The 18883-nt window shown below is 51.8% G+C and overlaps 1 long non-coding RNA gene across 1 annotated transcript; it reads left to right on the top strand.

Annotated features, from left to right (window-relative positions):
- The first annotated feature begins 303 nt into the window (after positions 1–303).
- LOC143432979 (uncharacterized) lies at positions 304–18764 on the top strand. The gene is made up of 3 exons (XR_013103085.1): positions 304–674; positions 17812–18147; positions 18588–18764. It is a non-coding gene; the product is annotated as an uncharacterized LOC143432979 (long non-coding RNA).
- The last annotated feature ends 119 nt before the right edge of the window (positions 18765–18883 follow it).

Here is an 18883-nt window from a genome sequence, read left to right as displayed (position 1 = left end):
TCAGAAGCCATTCCACCTCGATACGATGTTTCAGTTTTCAATAGAAGCGGAAGCCTGTACGTTCGAAGCTCCGGAAGTCAAGTGAACTATAAAAGTCCAAAGCAGTTACTCGGAAATGTTCGAAGAGCGCATTGAAACAAGGGAGAGAGGAAAGTTGTACGCTCGCAGATTTTTCTTTTGTTAAATAATGAATGGAAACGCTATAGATATATCGGTTACTACCTGGCTCGCTGTAATTTAGCCTATTGATCTTGTTGCTAGGTGGTCCGAGCGCGGGTCTTTCGAATCGAACGGCGTTTGATGGCATTGGTACCAGATGGCGGCACGTACGCGGTCGTCAAAAAGTGACAGCTCGAACTGTCAGCGGTATGCATACCGCCGCGTTTCTGCTGCAAATAAGTATTTTATAACGGATCGGGACGACCGCTGAAACTCGTCGCGAACCCTTCCGCTGTTTTAAAAATCGAAACGGTCTACGAAACGAGGATTAACGGTGTAAAACGTGTGATAGTGCGTGAAACGGTGGGTGTGCACGCAAAAGAGAACGGCTTGCCGGCTCGGCCAGTCTACTGGAAGATTCCATTGTGAGTGGGCTTTCAAAAAGTTTAATCCCCGAAAAACCAGTGTTTTCGTGCGTTCCGTCGTTCGCCCGTTGATGAAAGTTCAACGTCAAGGTATTTCAACTTGATCTGTACTTATAGGGCCCGCGGACATCGAGAGTTAATCGTTTTTCACGCGATACAGCCTATTAGAAAGGTTGAGGTTACAGCGGCCGCTGAGTTCAGCTGGGCTCTCAGCTGATGAACGGACGCACCGACCGGTTTTACCGTCTTTCTTTTAAAAACTCGCATACTTTTCTCTCGTCTCTGTTTCTCTCGTTCAAATTGTCTATCGCGAGCACGTTAACCCTTAACAAACCACACTTTGTTTAAATACATGTATTTTCGTCGAGGTACCGAGCGGTGCTCCGATTCATTCGCGTAACCTCTTTTACCTTTAATTGTGACAGTCGGCGAGAACCTTTTATTTATTTTAATCGTTCAATCGATCTAGCATTCAATGTTGAAATTGTCCAGTGAACTGAAAATTATTACTCATCGACTGTGACTCACAGTATACTGGTGGGTATATTCTTGGCTCGATGTTAAAGGTAAAACTATGTACGTTTCCATACATTTTTTCTTTTGTTCCAAGTATAATATTGAAATGGCAAAGTGATGAATGAAAGGTTCGATAAATAAACATGAATTAATCCTCTGTTCGATCGAGCGATGCGACTCGAATCAGTTCGGGTAATCTCACGATTCCTTGAATTCGACGTATCTTGGATCTAAAGCGCGATCGATATCGATAAGAGCGTGTACACGAAGATCCCTAAAGGGAAACGCGTTTCCCGAGCAATGGTAAAGTCGAATATCGTTGAACTGTCAGTCAGCTCGCGGTACTTTCGTTCACTCGTCGCGAACGATAACCGCGTTTCCACGGAATGTCGTCGAGCCTCTCGATCGAAAGAAATTGTTGTACACCAGCGTGCGTGTGTCGAATCACAAAGAGGAAATTAAGAGTGCGTGCGCGCGTGTACCGGGTGCACGAAAGCGCGTTAATCGCCGATGAAAATAACGCGGTACGTGACACCGTTATTGCTTGTAAATTGACTCGGTTTTCCGTGAAGCTCTGTCGAGGTCACCGCGCCCGGCTGCAGCTGAGCTCCCAGCTGACGAATGGAGGCTGCGACCGGTTCGGCATGTTCCTTCCTTTTTTTCTTTTTTTTTTTTTAAAGGCCACCACCTCCTTCTTTTTCCCTTTAAATCGCCTTTCACGTGCTCCGCGACCCTCCTTGCCGTCCTCTCTTCTCCTCCTTCGCCTCCCTCTCCTTCTCCTTCGCCGCCTTCTCTTCACTCTTGCCTCTTCTGCACCGTTTCCTCCTAGAAAATCGTATTGTTCGTGGTGCACGTCGTGCGCGCCCGAGAGCGTTCGACTTCTCCGAACCAGTTCCGAACCGTTTCTTTTGCGCGTCTCCTCTTCGCGGGCACGTTCAACCCGCGAGCGCGCGCCCTGGCTGTTGTCTCCGTGCGTGTCCGCGTGTGCGTATTGTTCCTCAAGGTGACACACGGCACGGTGTTTAACGCGGCCGATTTTTCGAGGGTGGAGGGTCGTTCGTTCCGACGAGAGGTATTTCGAGGATCGTGCCCGCCTGTACGACGCGCGTTAACGGTCGACGAGGAACGGACCGCGCTCGAGGCTCGATTCAGTGAATTAGACCGGTCGACGTCAGCCGTTCGAAAATAGTGCGGCTACTTCCCGGTGTTCTCGGGATAATCATGAAAACTGTCCACTGGTTTTTTCGCGCGGGCCTGAATTTCCCCGCGCATTGAAAAGTAAGTTTCACCATCGTTCAGAATCGTTCGTGGGTTCACCGGCACAGAAGCGACATTATATCGATAGTAATGCGAGAAGGTTGCTCATCTATTGGTTCGGAATATCGTACGATACACCGTGTACCCGCGATGAATTATTCGCGAAGAAAGTTCCGCGCGAGCTTAACACCCGGTCTGTCTAGAATAGAATAAAGAAGAAGAAGACAGTTGCACGCTCGCAGTTTGCAAATATCGCAGCCAGCGAGTTTAGCATGCGGCTATAGAGGGGCTATAGTTTATCGCTCGCTTGGCGAACCTTCTTCGCATATAATATGCATCGCTGTTTAAAAGCAATCGGGTCTCTCGCGTGCTCCGTAACGCGGCATGAGTCACCTGGCTACCAATTCCGCTTCGGTGTGTCTTATTGTGCTCGATTGGCTAATGAAGGCAAGAGGTGGCACGCGGCCGTCACTGTTTTTATCATCGGATCCCTGTCGCTCCGTAATAAAATTCTCGTTTATATCGCGTGTCGCGGCGGTTACACGCAGGAGAACGCGCGATACCACGGAGGATATCGTTTAAGACCGATTGGCCGACAGCCCGGTTAATTGCTTACGTTGCAGTAGCTCCGATAAAACGGTGGAACAATGCGACGATAATTGGTGGTAAACTGTAACGCAATTACGCGAACCTGGCGCACGAAATAATTACAGAATCGTCTGTTCGATAATGAACATACGCTGGAATTCGTCTTGGTGCTGGGTACGATTCGGTCGAGTATCCGAAATAAAACGAAATCGCGTTATTCCTTTGATACGAGGAAGTAGAGAGTATTGCCCTACTTGAAAGCTATGGTTGTCGACTCCGGAAAGCTAGACTTTGTTCACGAGAGTCCGTCGCCGCGAAAGTACCGAGAAAAGCAACGGGGCTCGGCCGGTGAAATTGCGGTTCTCTGCGAATCTAATGATTCGGAATTGCAAGGTTGCTATCGCGGGCACGCGATTCGACGCGGTATCGTCACGTTCCTGTCGCTTCTCGTGCCACCGAGACAGTATTCTCGTGGAACTGGTGTATACTCGGCGCGCAATGAACGTTTGTCCGAATTAAATCGCTCGAATTCGCCGATACGACGCGGATAGTCGCGGTCTTTCTGTATAGTTACGTAGGAAATGGTGAAAAAATAGAAGGTAGGCAGAAGCGAGAGAGCGGGGGATCGAATTGTTTCCCGCATTGAACGTTGATTCGGGACAATACGCTCGTCCAAGAGAGTCGATCGCGTTCTATACGCTTGGGAGCTTTTTTTCGCTCGTAGGCACCTTCAGTTTTATCTTTATTTCCTGGAGGGTTGGTTGATACAGTCGCGCGAATAGGGGTGATCGCGTGTCTGGCTCTCAGCAAATTGGAAACGGGCTGTTTCGATTCGGTGTCCCCTCGATCAGCTGGTTAGCGAAATTCAGGTTCAATTCGAGCACGGCGACAGAGGAGAGCCGTAGGAGGATGAGTCGTAGACAGAAGAGCAGTCATCGATCGTATTATCGGCTATCAAGCCCGGGGCCCGCACGGTCGATATCGATTGCGCTTTTCGAATCGTGAAACGCGATTATTCAATCTCGAATGACACGCTATTGCGCGAACGCCTCTGTGCGCCTCGCTGTCTGCGAGCGGCTGTGGTAACCTCAGTGACTCTCAACACGAGGCCGGTGCCTAGCGTTCTCGCATTCGACGATGACAAATTATTACGTCGAGCGAAGTTCAGCCTCGATATCACGCGCGGCGAGATTGATTTACGCTGGTGACCGTAATTGCGACACCGCTTTCCTTTATCGTTCGATCGGCACCGCTCGCGAGTATTCGTGTACTTTGTTATCTCTGCAGACTTCTTTCTTTTGCATCGCGCGCAACGCGGCGTAATGGAATAACGAACCGCGGAACGAGCGCAGAAGCGTCGCGGTTGCAACAATGACCGAACGCGCGGAGAAATAGAATCTTGGCGGTTCCGAGCGGGGAGACCTTGCGCATGAATTATCGGCACGAACTCACGATCACCGGCGTGTGTATGCTCCTTTCCGTTTCGATCGTGACTCGAGTCAGATCCGTTAGGTTCGCTTTAAGCAAATCGCTTGGTCCCTTTTGTACGGACCCTCGGTGTGGTGGCCAGGGCGTCGGTACGCGCGTTAAACTCGGTATCAACCGGAGCTGGCCTGTGTCGCTCGCCTGGGTTAGGCTGCGAGGCTGTTGGATTTTCGTAAATAAAATTTACGGCCGTTGAACTTGATCGGGGCGCGCGTTACGACCCGACGGTGACGACGACGACGGTGCACGCGAGAGAGGATATCGTCGAGGTTCGCTGGTTTATCCTCACTTGAAACACGATTAAACCCCGTCCCGGGCGAATTGGTTCCGTTCGAGTATGCCGCCGGGACACCGGCTACCAGGCAAAGACTATTTTTCGCCGGTAGGAACCTCGACTGGCTCGTGTTTTCGTTTCTCCTCCCGACCCTTAAGAGATTTCGTTCCGTTCGAGCGACGATCGGTCTCGCGTCTTTGAACGAGCGAAGACGCGTTTCGCTGGACGCTTTTGGAAAGAGGAAAACCACTACGCTTTGCCGGTTTTCTCTCTTTCGTCGAGATTCGCGTCAATACGAACGATCGCGTGAAAACGCAGAAACTGGACTTATCGCGATCTTCCCCTATGATCTTCGCTCACAGTGGGACCTCGATTAACCGGCTTGATTGGGTCCGGTGCAGGCTGGTTACATTGGAGTTCGCCAAATTGCTTAACCGGGGCTTGGGGGGAGGGATTGAAAATCGCTACTCGATCCGCGCGTCTTTATCAGTTCGCGTTCGACGCGTTTGTCCCTCGAAAAATGGCACGGAATACTTTATAAGTCTCGTTGTCTCTTATTTATGGCTTCGTACGGTTTATCCGTAATAGGGAAAAAATTTGCCCTTCGGGCGACCTTGATGGTTTCACCTAAAAAGCCACGGTCAGCCTCCGCGTGTAACGTTCACCAGGCAAGAACGATCGAGCAACGATGTCCTCGGATAACAATCCTCTGTGTGAAATTAACTGCGACCGATGAGCTCGGCTGGCCGTACCTTTTTTTTCGAAGTTGCTCGCATACAAGAGCTTTTAATCACACGTGATGTTCGTACGTGCGCAGCATGAAAAGGTCATTAAAAGAAACGCGGTGCGTTTCTTGTTAGTCGTTTCAAACGGGCGAGAGGAGAAAAATCGACGAGAGAAGCCTCGCGAGCCTTGACACTGACTGTTCTTTCTTCATCTCCGTTTTCTTTTTTTCCTCTCCCTTCATTTTTTTACACCGTCCTCTTTGTTCCGATGCGTTCATAATTGCCATTAATTGATGAGGTCGATGGGATGGACGGGATACCGGGTGTAATAAATGTTAATTCATTGTTTGCTCTGAAATTGGACTCGGTTTTGAATCGCGTGCGCTCGCTAGGTGGATATTTTCGGAGGCTGTCTGCGTGTCCGAGCTACCGGTACCATTAAACAATTTCCGGGGTACCCTCCGATGTTTTTGTTCTGCTGCCCGCCGGGTAGATGCATTCCCGTTGCATATTTATTAGACGTCACGCCCGATAACAATCGGTCGATTGTTTAATTCCTCGTATACGATGCCCGGGCTCCTCTTTGCGCGTCGGTGTACGATTGTTCGAGCAAACGCGCGCGTGTTTTTCTTTCCTTTTTTTTCCTCCTTTTTTTTCACTCCCTCTCTGTTTCTTTTTCCTCTTTCTTATCCGGGATACAAATGCATACACGCATACACGCGTACGCAGAGGCGTGCACCGCGGTCGCGTACGAGCCGCCACTCGTGCGAATTTCTTTCCATTATACGCGGCCTTTTGAAGCGCAAGAAAAATAGCCTTCGTTACAATGGGTAATTTTCGTGCCACGGGTTCATTTAGATGAAGAGATTGCGCGTAAAACTGCTCTCGCTCTCTCACTGTCCTCGCGCGATGCTTGAACCTCGGAGGATTTAGCTAAATTGAATCTATCCTAGATCAGCCGCGAAGAAATCATTCCCCGGACAACGTCGCAATTCTTCTTCCTTATACCGGCGTGATCTCTGCCTCTATGCGGTATTCCAACGTCCCTAAAGCCTTGATCCACGAGCGCAGTACCGGGAGGGTCATGATAATTTACGACACTCGAGACGTTGACCGTATGCAAACTGGAGCACGCGAGCTCTCTGATTACCAGACTTGCGTAGAGCAAGTGTCGCGAACTTGTACCGCGAGTTTTCCAAGAATCGAATCGTGCCTGGATTGTACGCGATCCCACGACGAACACGTTCACCCGTCGTGGTTGCCGGGGACTTGGAATAGCGCTTGTTACCCTGCTTGTGCTAGCGACAGCTTGAAAATACCGTCGCTCGAACTTTCCCTCTAAGTCCTTAACGAAATTAAACCTCGTAGAACTTCGCCGCGCTTCTTCTACACCGCCGGGCTGTGCTTCTTCTCTCCTCTCTTTCTTTTCCACGCGCATAACGTACGTACGGGTTTCTCTCTTTTGGACGTGGAGCCCGCGAACTCGTCGGAGAAACGGTGTACCGATTAGGAGAAAAGAAATCGAACGAGTGGATACGGATGGATGGTACGTGGGCGCGGTACGGGTCACGCGTGCATAGACCGCTCGTAAAATAGCAGGGTCGTGCGAAAATTTCCGCGGCTCTTCCCGATGTGTTTAGAAGCGATCGTCGATCTTCCGTGTCCTTTCTCACGACTCCGCGGCGCGGATAGGCGCACCGCGAAGTTTCTATGCGAGCATTATGCGCGGAACGGGAGCGGCGTTGTACGTACCGGCGAAGAAACAGCGAACTGTGAAAAACCTGTTCTCGAAAGCGCGAATCGATCTACCGTTTTTTTACACCGTCGACCCCATGCCAGGCACCGAACTGACATCCTATCGCAATCGCCTGTCCATTGGCAACGGAACTGTTTTGCAAACGACCATCCTGTTACTTCTCGATCGCGCGAACACCTCCGTCCGTTGCGTCTCGTCGAGAGGTTTTCTTTCGAAATATACTCGGGATCGATTGGAAGCGCGGAAATAATTCGAGTTCCAGTTTATGTTCGCGGTCTCCAGCGATGTTAGGTGGTGCCCAGGTCCATCGACGAGACGGGGCTGTCCACGAGGCGCACTCTCTCTCTACTTCGAACGCGAGCGTGGAAGTAGAAAAAGTCGGTCCTGCCGTTAGTCGGGCGTCTGATCATTTCGAAGACAATCTACTGCGCGTTCGAGCCGATTGTCTTGACGGCAGGCCCGTTGGACGGGCTGCATAGTCGCGGGGGAACGATCAGCTCTGTTACCGTTATCGAAATCAGGCGGTCGCTACTGGACGCGGAATAGGAAAGTGCATACAGTGGATGTTCGCGTGGCCGTACACAGAAGCTGCAGGCGTAGCCGGTGAACTGCGAGAGGCTGTTGCACGGCCAGTGACGTGCCAACCGCTCTGTGTATCGAGCTCTGCACAGTGATCAGAACAGACTGGTAGCTAGCACCCTTTTTACGAACATATCGCTAGTCGCGTGTACTAACTTTCGCGTTATTATATCCTTCGCGGGTGTCGTGCGGCACGGTTTCTTTCTGAAATCTTTCTTTCGTTTTTTCGTACCGAAACCGTACGGGGCATTAACTCGAACCTCATCGCGGGCTTCCTTTTTGCGCTCCTACGGACCACCGTCGAAAGACCGCGGTACGAATGCTTTTCCCAGGGATAAACCAGCCGTACGCGCGCGTCTCTCTTTCGATTTGCTCGTTTTGCAATTGCGCGGATCGCGCAACGTGTCGCGGTTTATAATGGCGCGCACGGTACACCCCTCGCGCACCATTCCCCCCCGCGTGCGATCCTAACAGCCGAGTTTTCTTCGACTTCGCCTCCGCCTTCTTTTTTATCCTGGCGAGTTTCTCGGTCAGCCAACGAGCACACAGCTGATGGCGAGAAGATACTATATAATTAGAAAGTACACGCGTAGCCATGTGGCTCGGTTTAAGGTGGAGTCTGCAAATACGTCTTTCGCGGATTCGCCGAGAAGCGGCTAGCGGTCGTTACCGGTTTACTTATTTGCACTTTTAGCTCGCCTCTTCCGTTTGCGTTTTTCCCCTCGTTCTGTCCTAGTCATCATCGCCGTACTTGGAAGTTGTCGCTCCTTTTTCTCCTTTTCCCCCGTTTCCTTGTTCCACCGCTCGGACCACTGGTAACGAGCGCGCCGCGAAATCTCCGCGCGTAACGCAAAACGTCCAGAGATTGATATTTCAGACCCGTTGTCTGCGCTTTCCTGCCGCTTCGCCACGTACATTTTACCTGGCTAAAGGGACGGGAAGATTCGCGTCTCGATTACAGGGGCCGATGAGCACGTTCGGTCGATTTGACTTAGCTAGGCGAAAAAGGGGTGTCTCGAGGAGTCTGGGTAAAGTTTAGGCAGGGGAGACTTTCCGTGCGGTCTGATCCTCTCCCTCTGCCTGCCAATCCCATCCCCCAAAGTTACGCAGGTTCTCCCGTAGGATCGTTAGTTACTTATCTCGTCGTGAGGCCGAACGAAAGTGGGAAGGGACAAAATCAGTGCGTAATTAGACGTCGACAAGCGGCTGGTTCATCCTCGTGGATGGATGTCAGCACGGTAATTTCAGGATCTCGATTCCACGGGGTTCATTACGAATCCACCGTCGACGATCGACACTCGTCGTTCCGTGTTCGCTCCGAGCTGGGTAAGTTTCTTTTAACCTTAATGGGACGCCTTCCGGGTTTGTTCGCGGCAAACTGGGAGGGAAATAATGCTGTTTCGCGAAAATGCCGGACCGCTTTGTCGCGAACGAGGACAAATAGTTTACCGTAATCACCCTCGGAACGCACAGATGGCCGTGCAATAAAACTAATGGACTGCCTTGGTTTAACTAGCTCGGTGGTACGAAAAACGATGGGTTCGAGAAGATATACCACGTTAAAATCGAAAGCGGGGGTTGTTCGCTGGTACGTTTCCACGTACGGGAACACGGCACCGAGTTCCACTCGCAGCCAGCGAATCTCTTCACCCGCGAATATTAATTTCGTTTCCAGCGTTCTCCGCTTTCAGTGAACTCTCACGGCACATTGTGTAGCGCAGCGGAAAAATAATGTCAAGGAAACGGTCGGGCGTAGGTATGTCTGTTTCTCCCGGCGTCTAAAGGCGAGGAAAAATGAAAAATTTTCGCCAGGACGTAGCGCGAGCGCGCTAGCCGAGCGTAACTGGTCTCTCCCTCGTTATTCACGATTCCGCGATAAGTAGCTGTTCGTCATGACTCACGATGAGGTACACCTAGCTCCGCTCGTCCGTTGCCGCGAATGCATCGCCGTACGCGCGTTACCCGCCTCGCGTGCGTTATACAACGAAACGCACTATTCACGCGTGTAAACGCTCGAGGCACGTTTTCGCTTTTCGGTACACGCTCCGAGCATCACCGTGGCGAGCGTTGCGTGCAAGTTGCACCGAGCAAACAGGGAGGAGCCATCTTGTCCCGATGATTTACATGAGATCTTGGCGACTCCTCCGCGCGCGCGGAATTGATATGCACGCGTGCACAACCCGCGAGTACGCGAGTTGCACCACAGACCGAACACACGCGCTCCGTCTCCCATCTTTGCTCGCTCGCTCGCCTGTAGATGATTCGCGTGTAACACCGCCCGTCTCACCCGTGCCGTTTTCTTTCTCGAGAAACGTTGCTGCACACCGGCTCGGAAAGGAATCGCTGTTTACACGGTTTGCTGCTGGCAAAATGTTGCTCCTCCGCGCTTCCAGTGTTCATCGCTCGCCGTCTAGATTTCAAGCCCAGATTGCGCTCCGCTGCCCGCGGTGCTGTGCCACGCTGCGATTTCTATTAATCCCATCGCGAGATTTTACCATCGCCGCACACCTACACTACATTTCGCATGGCGCGCCTTCCCATCCCCCTTCATCTTTTCCCCCGTACACTTTTTACGCGTTGCTACGCTCCTAGGTTACCGTTTATCATTTCGTGCCCGGTGATTATCGGGCTACGGGAGAAGAAACGTTTGACCTCGCGATCATCTGTGCGGAACACGCGATCATTAACCGTGTTCTTTTCGCTCTCTCTCCCGCGATCTTCTCCTTTTTTGCTTCTCGTCTTTTCCATTGCCCAACCCATCGGTACATGGAAAATCGAACGCGACCTCGAGTCGATCCAGTTCCACGGTGCGTGGCTCGTTACGAATTCGAGTCGGTTCGCGCAGGAAAATTTGCGAAAAAAACAAGCGAAAAAAAAAAAGAAACGTCGAACCGACAGTCGTAATCGGTCGTTAGGAACACCGAGGAGTATATCGGGTACGAAGCGACATTGTCTCTTGGGATCGTCGGACGAGATACATGGTCGAACATCGGGACCGTGCTGGTCGATAATCGCCGCGAGTGTGTACGCGCCATTGTCTTCGGATCCACCTCTGCTCGCGGGCTGATTAAAATTCATAGAAAGTGCAAATTAACCGTGACGCTTACGGCCAGGTGTTCCTGTGCGCGAGGCAAGGATTCCATACGGACTCGATAGCCCGCTCGGATGCGTGACTAAAGCTCCGTCCCCGTGCACGTTCGCCGGCTCGGAACGTATGTACGTGTTACGACTCTATTCGCCCACTTACTGGTCAGTGACGCTCGCTCGCCTACCCGTAAGATCGCTGCCTGTTCTGCCGCGATTTACGGATATTATATAACCAGATCGACCGGGACGCGGTGGTACCCGATCCTCGCGGGTAATTATCTGTAATTACGGTGACGTGGTCCGACGGAAGGATCGGTGAATTCATCTCGAATCCGGTGACCGCGTCCATCGATAGCTACTGGAGGCCAGACGCTAACGCTGTGTCGCTGGTAACCTGGTTTCGAACGGTTTCGTTTTTCGCTCGAACCTACCGCGCGTTTAGCTAAGACCCGCGACATAATTCTTGCTGATCGCGCGTTCCACTTAACGTCTGGCTTTTACTCTCCCCGGGACTCTTGGCTCGCGGGTCGCGCGTAAAATCTGTTGCTTCCTTTCCAGTCTGGGAAAACTGCTAACTAAGTGGCTTAGATTCGAGTCGAGAATCGTGGCGGTGTGGTCCCTGCGGTGGTGGTAGTCTTTCTTTTTTTCGTAATCTGAAATCCACATTGTCGCGGTCTCAGCTGGCTTCGTAATCCAGGTACAAGTTTGAACAAAGAACGGATCGAGGCGATAATCTTTGCCTCGCTTGACAATAGCGCAACCTTGTCTCTCTTACCAACGCCCGTTTCGGCAGAAAGGGCTCGTCAGTTTCAGTCGACAAATATTTTCTCAGCCGTTATCTCGAGACAACGTTAACCCGCGTTGATAACGCGGCTACGTACACGCGGCACGGCTGCCCAGGGACCATCCTATTCTACTCGGCGATCCGTTCGTTTCGAGCTGATCTCTTTATTGCGAGAGCCGAGTGAATCAACCGGGGCGGCCGTCTGGCATCGGCGAAACGATTCGAGCGACCAGGTTTGATAAGGGCGATATCAAGATTGTTTGTTAATAACAACAAATTGTTGGCCTCCTCGTCTCGCGTGCCGCTTGAAACGAAGACGCGCGGTTATTCCACGGTTGTAGCTCGTGCGAGATCACGCTGCAGATTTCTCCTTGGCAATCAGGGTCGTATTCCGCCTCCCTCTACGTGGCTATCTCGAGCGGCGTAGCCTCGTTTCCGCCTCGTCCCTCTCACCGCGTATTACACTATTATCTATCTCTCCGCGGCTGTTACGCCGTTGGACGTTCCGCGGCGTTTCAACAGAGAGGCCCGCGTTATGTTACCGGCTGTTCGATCCGCGAAATTTCGTCCGGGCCGAGTCGAAGGAGAGGAGGCGTTCAACAAGTGTTGCACGCGAGGAATGGAGCACGGCGTGCCATATCGTTACGGGCCAATGCCGTCCCGTTGATCGCTCGACGTATCTGGCCACCAGACGTTGTCCTTGCCGTGGATAAAGAATGGAAACTTAATCGGACCGCTTTATCTGGCAACGTGGGTACAGGAAGCTGCGAGGGAAAATGGCACTTCTAGCTCGAGTATTCCATTCGTAGCGCTCTTTAAAGAACGCTGTGGCGTTCGACGAAACGCTCGACCGTTTCGTATCGGTGCTCGTATCGATCTCACGTCCGTAGAGCCGGTCGAAATTAAACAGGGGGACCGCGAAACCGTGGAAAGCTCCGATCGAAACCAGGACGCTAATGCTTCGAACGCGTTGGCGCGCGTATCCTGAAAACTGGCGGGTTAGCAGTGGCGGTCGCGGAGCGGGTCGATTAGTATCTTTGCATCCGCGGCGTGCCCGAATGGAGGGCACGCAGTCGAGAAAATGGGAGACGACGATATTAAGTACATTACTTTAGGTCCCGTTCCTCTTACTTGTTATTCAAGCGGCGCGCAACCGACGCCCAGTGCTGGCGTTGCATTTGCTACGCGAGCTCGGGCACCGGTGGTCAAGCGGCGTTTAAATCCGTGAAATTCAGTTACCCCGGGACGGGGAGTTACGTTCAACAAGTATCGCGTGCGAGAGCATCGTACGTACAGCATCGCGACGCGAGCGTAATTTTAGGTTAATGAAAAGCGGGAACCGGCCGGGGCGGGTTTACGTTAGGACGTTATTCCGAATCCCGTTCGTTTTGCTTCGCCCGCTGTGTGTATCCGTACAGGTGAACAAGCCGCGGGAACCGTCGAGCTGCCGTTCAATTTACGACACGATTCGATACGGTGCCCCGATGCTCAGCCCCGTCAAATCGTGCGAGCGTTTCGTACGCGAGCAACGAGATCCCGAGCCGGGTAATTGAAATAACAGCGACTTATCGAGCGTCTCCGCGAACTCTTCTTCCAGGCGGAGCACTGGCAAAAGGAAACGTTCGATGAAATCGTTAGGCGAGTTATTAGGAATCTCGCCGCGCGGTTCTCTTATCGATTCTTCATTACGAGGAATTTCCACTTACCGCTGCAGCAGCAGCAGCAGCAGCAGCAGCAGCAGCAGCAGCAGCAGCCGGCATCGTCGTTTTTTTAAGATACGTCGAAAGATTGCTCGGTATCGTAACATCAGATGTGTTTTCGTCAGCCACTTTCGAGTGTCCGCTTTCTACGTATTAATCGAACGATTGTCGTTCTCAATTTGCCGAACGTTGCTGGAAAATGAATAGGCCGTGAAACGGAGTGCTGCTTTTGTTCGGAGGAAAAAAGGCAGCGGGGAACGGGGAAAAGAAACGTGCGCGCGGACAGGACATTTTAGCTAAGTGGGCCGGATCTTTCCGCTGGTTCGTGACGATCCTGCTCGCCCCTCGAACATCCCACGATACACGTCCTTTTAACGTGAGCACTCTATCCGCGTTGTACCGTACGGGTCTGCGAGCCGACCGACTGTGTTGCCTTCGGCGTTGTTTCGCAACGCGCGGCTCGGCTCACTTTTACCTGGAAACCTGCAAATCGAATCGGAAACGTCCGCGCGATTCAATGTCAGTTTTTGCGCCGGTTCTCGCCGTTTTCCTTATCACCAGCCGCGCGTTATACTCGAGTCGGCCAGCAAAGTACTTGCTTCCCGCGTCGATTAATTTCTTGTCGCCGCGCGACGATCGATTCGATCGAGCCGCTCGATGCTTGTACGATAACGGGGCCCCGTCGATTTACCAATCATCGAAACGAGCCGGATTAATTTCGCCGGGGCGAGATGTAGGCTCGTTCGGGTGTTCGGCACTTGGGTGTTCCTAGTTGGGTGTTATCGCGGGTCTCTCGCGTGTCGCAAGGCCGTAACGCCGACTCGGCGCTTTTGCAATTTGCGCTAAGCACGACGTCGAGCGAGCGTAACAACGCCTCGCGTTTAGCGAGCTTTTTGTTGCACTCGGTTATCGTCGAATCGATCCTACGGACACCCACGGTCGGCTTTCGTTCAGGTATCCACAGGTGAGCATTCTCGTGGTGGTGATTGGCCCGACTGACGCGCACACGTACACATAGACTCGTGGGTTGATTTGAGAAACATGGTCGAGCTAACGATTTCCTCTGGCCTGGCTTTCAAAGCGGCCGTAAACCGGCTCGACTGTTGTAAATTTAGCGATGCACCGTGTAACCAGCTCTACCCGGCTGGATACGTGTTTATTATATCGCGTGAAATTACCGCGAAAAGAACGGTGCTCCTTTGACCGTGCCTGGCTATTACGATTCCATCCAGAACAAATTAAGTTACGTAACAAGAAAATCAGATAGGCGCATCCATAGGACGCGGTGTGCTCGTTCGCGTATCGGTCTCGTTAATACGAGAAACCCATTAGGCTGTAACTTATTTACTTGAACCACCAGCGAGCTTCGAGGAATATTCCACGCGAGACGAGCCGAACAACCGTGTATCACAATGTTTTCCCACGTTCCGGGCAGAGCCACCGTTCTGCTCGATAAGAGTGCACGGCAAGATTCCTCTTCTCTTTTCCGTTTCAAACGCTGACGAATCTCTTATGCGGCTCGTGAACGTCGCCGAGCAGATCGGACGGATCGAGCGTAACGCGATCGTGTCGAAACCAGTGATATCAGACGGCGGTTTATAAATATGCGAGGAGAGAAATTGCATTTTTCTTCGCGTTGCATCACGTTGCGCCGCGACGTAGCCACGGTCACCTGCGACAATTCTCTACGGCACACGGCAATTACACGTGACGGAGTTGATAATAAGCACGGTTAATAAAAGTGTTATCGAGAGGATCGGTCGTGTGAATACCCGTGCCGGCGAGAAGAATCTCGAACCGAGTTGCGTCACGCAGAAGAGCCGGTCTCAGGTGTTTCCATCCGGACGGATCCTCGAGAGCCCCGTTCCTCGAGACACGATCCCCGTGCTCCCGTGTGGCGAACTCGATCGCTTTGATTTATCCGGATTTCATTAAATTCTAATGGGCCGAGGCACGTGAGACGACCGTTTTATTGCCTCGTACATCCGCGAGGCCCTGACCATCCTTATATCTCCAAGACAAAGTACACGTATCAGGAATGCACGGCGACGTGCACCGGCATACGGTAGCACGCCGCGGCATTAATAATTCATAGCGGCGCGAACCGGGGAAGGGTTAGGCTTTGGGGAATTATAAATATTTAGATCGTTCGGAAGATCGCCGCGGAGAAACGCTAAAACGCCGTTTTGTGCCCTTTCTTACTTACCGTGCTTTCCTTCTCCTCGCGTTACGCCGTGAATACCTAGTCACCGGGGCTCGTCTATTTTCTGTCTCAACTTTCCACGTTCCGCGGCGAAATTACTCTCCGGAGGTCTCGAAGACGTCGAGGACGCTACGTCGCTCAAGTATCGACGTTCTGCGCACCGTGTCCATGAATTTCCACCGTCGCGCTCTCCAAAGGGCATCGATCTCCGCTCGAGCAACGAGAAACGCCGCGGAGATATTAAAAATCAGATGAACGCGCCCGTTATTTCGCGTGTGTCGAGTGCCGCGCGATCGATGCCCGGCGAAAAGGGCACCGAAATGGCGCGTTCTCGGACAGGACGGGGTTGAGGCGGCGGAAAGAACAAAACAAAAAAAAAAAAAGATAGAAAAAAAGAAGAGGGAAATGGGTATTGCGCGTGGACGGGAATTTCAATGGGACGGAGTCGTCGTCGTCGTGCAACGAGAAACGATCCGCCACGGGCGTTCTTCGCGCTTTACGCAATTGGAGAACGCGCGCGTTACCGGCGCGTTTCGGTGCGTGCGATCGAATTCTTCGCGGCGGGTGCTTTTTTATTACCCGCTTAATGCCGCGGGTGAACGCGGGGACTTGCGCAATCACCGGTTCGTGCAAAGTGGCACGCATCTTATCTGCCTAGAAACAGCGTCTGTAACATTGTTACACCGCGTTTAAAGTTCATGCCTTTGTTGCCCACCGTTATTACCGTCGAGCGTGGTTATTAGCCTTCTGCGATGCCGTCTAGCTTTCAGAGTCATGCCTACCCTACCACCGTTCTCATTTATTCTCTCCTTCACCTGTTTGTTATTTTCCGATCGACCGGCCATCGACTCGCACAGTAGCGCACAGGCATACCAGGCACCAGGACTCTACACTGCAATCAGTTTCTTATTTCACTCCGTCGGTTCATCGCGATTTTATTGAATTTCCCGTAAAAGGGAGACCCGTGATTACCGCCAGTTACGACACGGTCTCAATTATCGAACGTGCGTTCGAACTATCGTACCCTATTGATTATTAAAGAAATTACCCGCTAGCATCGATCATCGCGGCGGGATAGGTTCATTGTCGCCCCGACATCGAGCCGCTCCACATCGACGCGTTCGAATCCTATCGTAATGCGGTGAAATCGACGCGAGCTTTCCTCTCCGTCGAAAGCTCGAAGACACCAGGGGGACCGATTGGCTCGATTCCTCCGACCCTTTCCCGATAAGTCGCACCGTTCGCGCGACCTCTCTTACTTCCTGACCCCGGCAGCCTTGACCTAGGCCTTCTCCCGCGATGGCCGATCAATCAATGAGAAGACTGCCGCAGCCTGATGCCGACTAATTGCGTAAACGGTCCGATAATGGTTCGTTCAGTCGTGTATCCAGGCCGCGGCGCGCCTCGCGTTCGCTCGAATGAAATTTTTCCCAACGCAGGGAAAACGGGACGGCGGCGGAGAGTGGCACGATCGATCTGGACGCTCGAAACGAGTAACGACAGACGGAGGTCGTAAAAGTACGAATCCGGATCCGTTCGAATGGTAACGAGCGATCCGAGCCGGGTATTTAATCGGCGCAACGCGGGGCTGATTACGCGCGGGTTTGAAGTTCAGAGCTGTTAGGCGGCGGGGTTACCAGGCATTCAATTGTTCGTTGCGCAATGGTTCGATCCACGATAATCTTGCTCGCAGCTCCTCGCGACCGGCGACGAGAAGTGCTTCCCTATTAGCTCTCGGTTACGTTCGCGTTACCTTTGCTTTCGCCCGGGATAGGACGTTAAGTCGATCGATGACGATTTAAGCCGCGGGGCGAATTGAAATTCAATAAGCGCGGCGGCCGCGGGATCGATAGCGGGATTGTTCTCGACGCTTCGATTCGTTTCCGTTTTTACGCGCGACCTCGGGTATTCCTTAATTCGTCGAAGGCGAGGGTAAAAAGGAAAGTCGAAATTTCTATTTCGATACAGAATTGCGTCTCGCTTGCGACGTAACAGCTGATCGTTGATCTTTAATGCAATTTAACCTCGAACTCTATCGATGGCCACCGTATTGTCAGCTTTATGTAATTAGTAATTAATAGACATAGAGATACGAGCTGTTTTTCGTAATCAGTGACTGTTCACGTGCTTTTTTTTTTTACTTTACTGGCTCTACAGCTGATCGGCAACCGGTACACGTTTGATCCTCTGTTTAATCGAGAATTTAACGCATACTCGTCTACCTTCGACAGTAGTACTAGGGTTGTTCTGACGTAATTTGTCATCTGTTACAGACGTCCGATGGATTGATGGAACGTCGGTGAACAGGAGGAACCGAGGACAGCCCGCGTCAATCGGAATTTCGAAGATCTTTCCAGCGATAGAAATCGTCTGTAACGATGTAAAGAACAATGTAATACCGTTGCCGTTCAGATAACTGCAACAACACACGTGTACCGTGCAAAGGAGGAGCGAAGATAGAGAAAAAACGAAGTGGCAGGAAGACAGGAAGGAAGGAAGGAAGGAAGGAAGGAAGGGACGAGAGGGAAGGATAATAATCAGCGAAGGAAAGGCGGCACGATCGATCGGTTCGTTGAAATAAGTATCCGATCGATCGTTTGCTTTCGAAGGTGCGCTCGCCGGGATCACCTGGCTTTCTTTTTCTTCATTCCGCTTGAAACGAACCTCGACGGTGCTAGATCGCCACACGATCGCTCGACAGTCGACACCGCCTACTTTCTATCGCCCTGAAACTATTCCCGAGGTGCAGCGCCAGTAAAATCCACGAGAAACGAGTTTTACGGCCGATTCTCGCTGCGAAACGCGACGAAACGACCATAATTGCGCGAAGCATAGTACCGCGGACTTCTTCTCCGACTTCGTTTCGTTCTCATTTCCTCCCCTCCTGTCCGTCTCCCTTTCGTCCTAACCGTCGAATTGACCGTCGTTTTTATCCAGTCGTCGAAATATTCCTCGGACAGTGACCCCCTTCTATAAACGAGCGAATTCGCGTGGCGATCGAACCATATCCAAGTTCAATCGCGAACGTTCTTTTATTTCTACTTTTCAGCTTTCTCACGCAGTCTTTATCACGGGAGCTCGTAACAGGAGGATAGTATCTGTTAAGCAGGAGGGTAGATAAGATCGTGGTGATAATCCGGAAGGGGACGACTTTGGTCACCCTTGTATCGCGAGTATCATAGATTTGGTTCGACTAAATACCTAGGATTTTCGCGATCTATCACGACAGACGTAGAGTACAGCGGAAGATACGCGCGCTAATAGTATATAAAGATAGAAGAGACATAGAAGAAGAGAGAGAGAGAGAGAAAACTGAAGTGAGCAGCAGAGGGAGTCTCATATATA

Source organism: Xylocopa sonorina, chromosome 2 (genome assembly GCF_050948175.1).
Source record: "Xylocopa sonorina isolate GNS202 chromosome 2, iyXylSono1_principal, whole genome shotgun sequence".
Classification (NCBI taxonomy): domain Eukaryota; kingdom Metazoa; phylum Arthropoda; class Insecta; order Hymenoptera; family Apidae; genus Xylocopa; species Xylocopa sonorina.
Note: the sequence above shows the minus strand (reverse complement) of the source record. Positions and strands in the feature narration are given on the sequence as shown.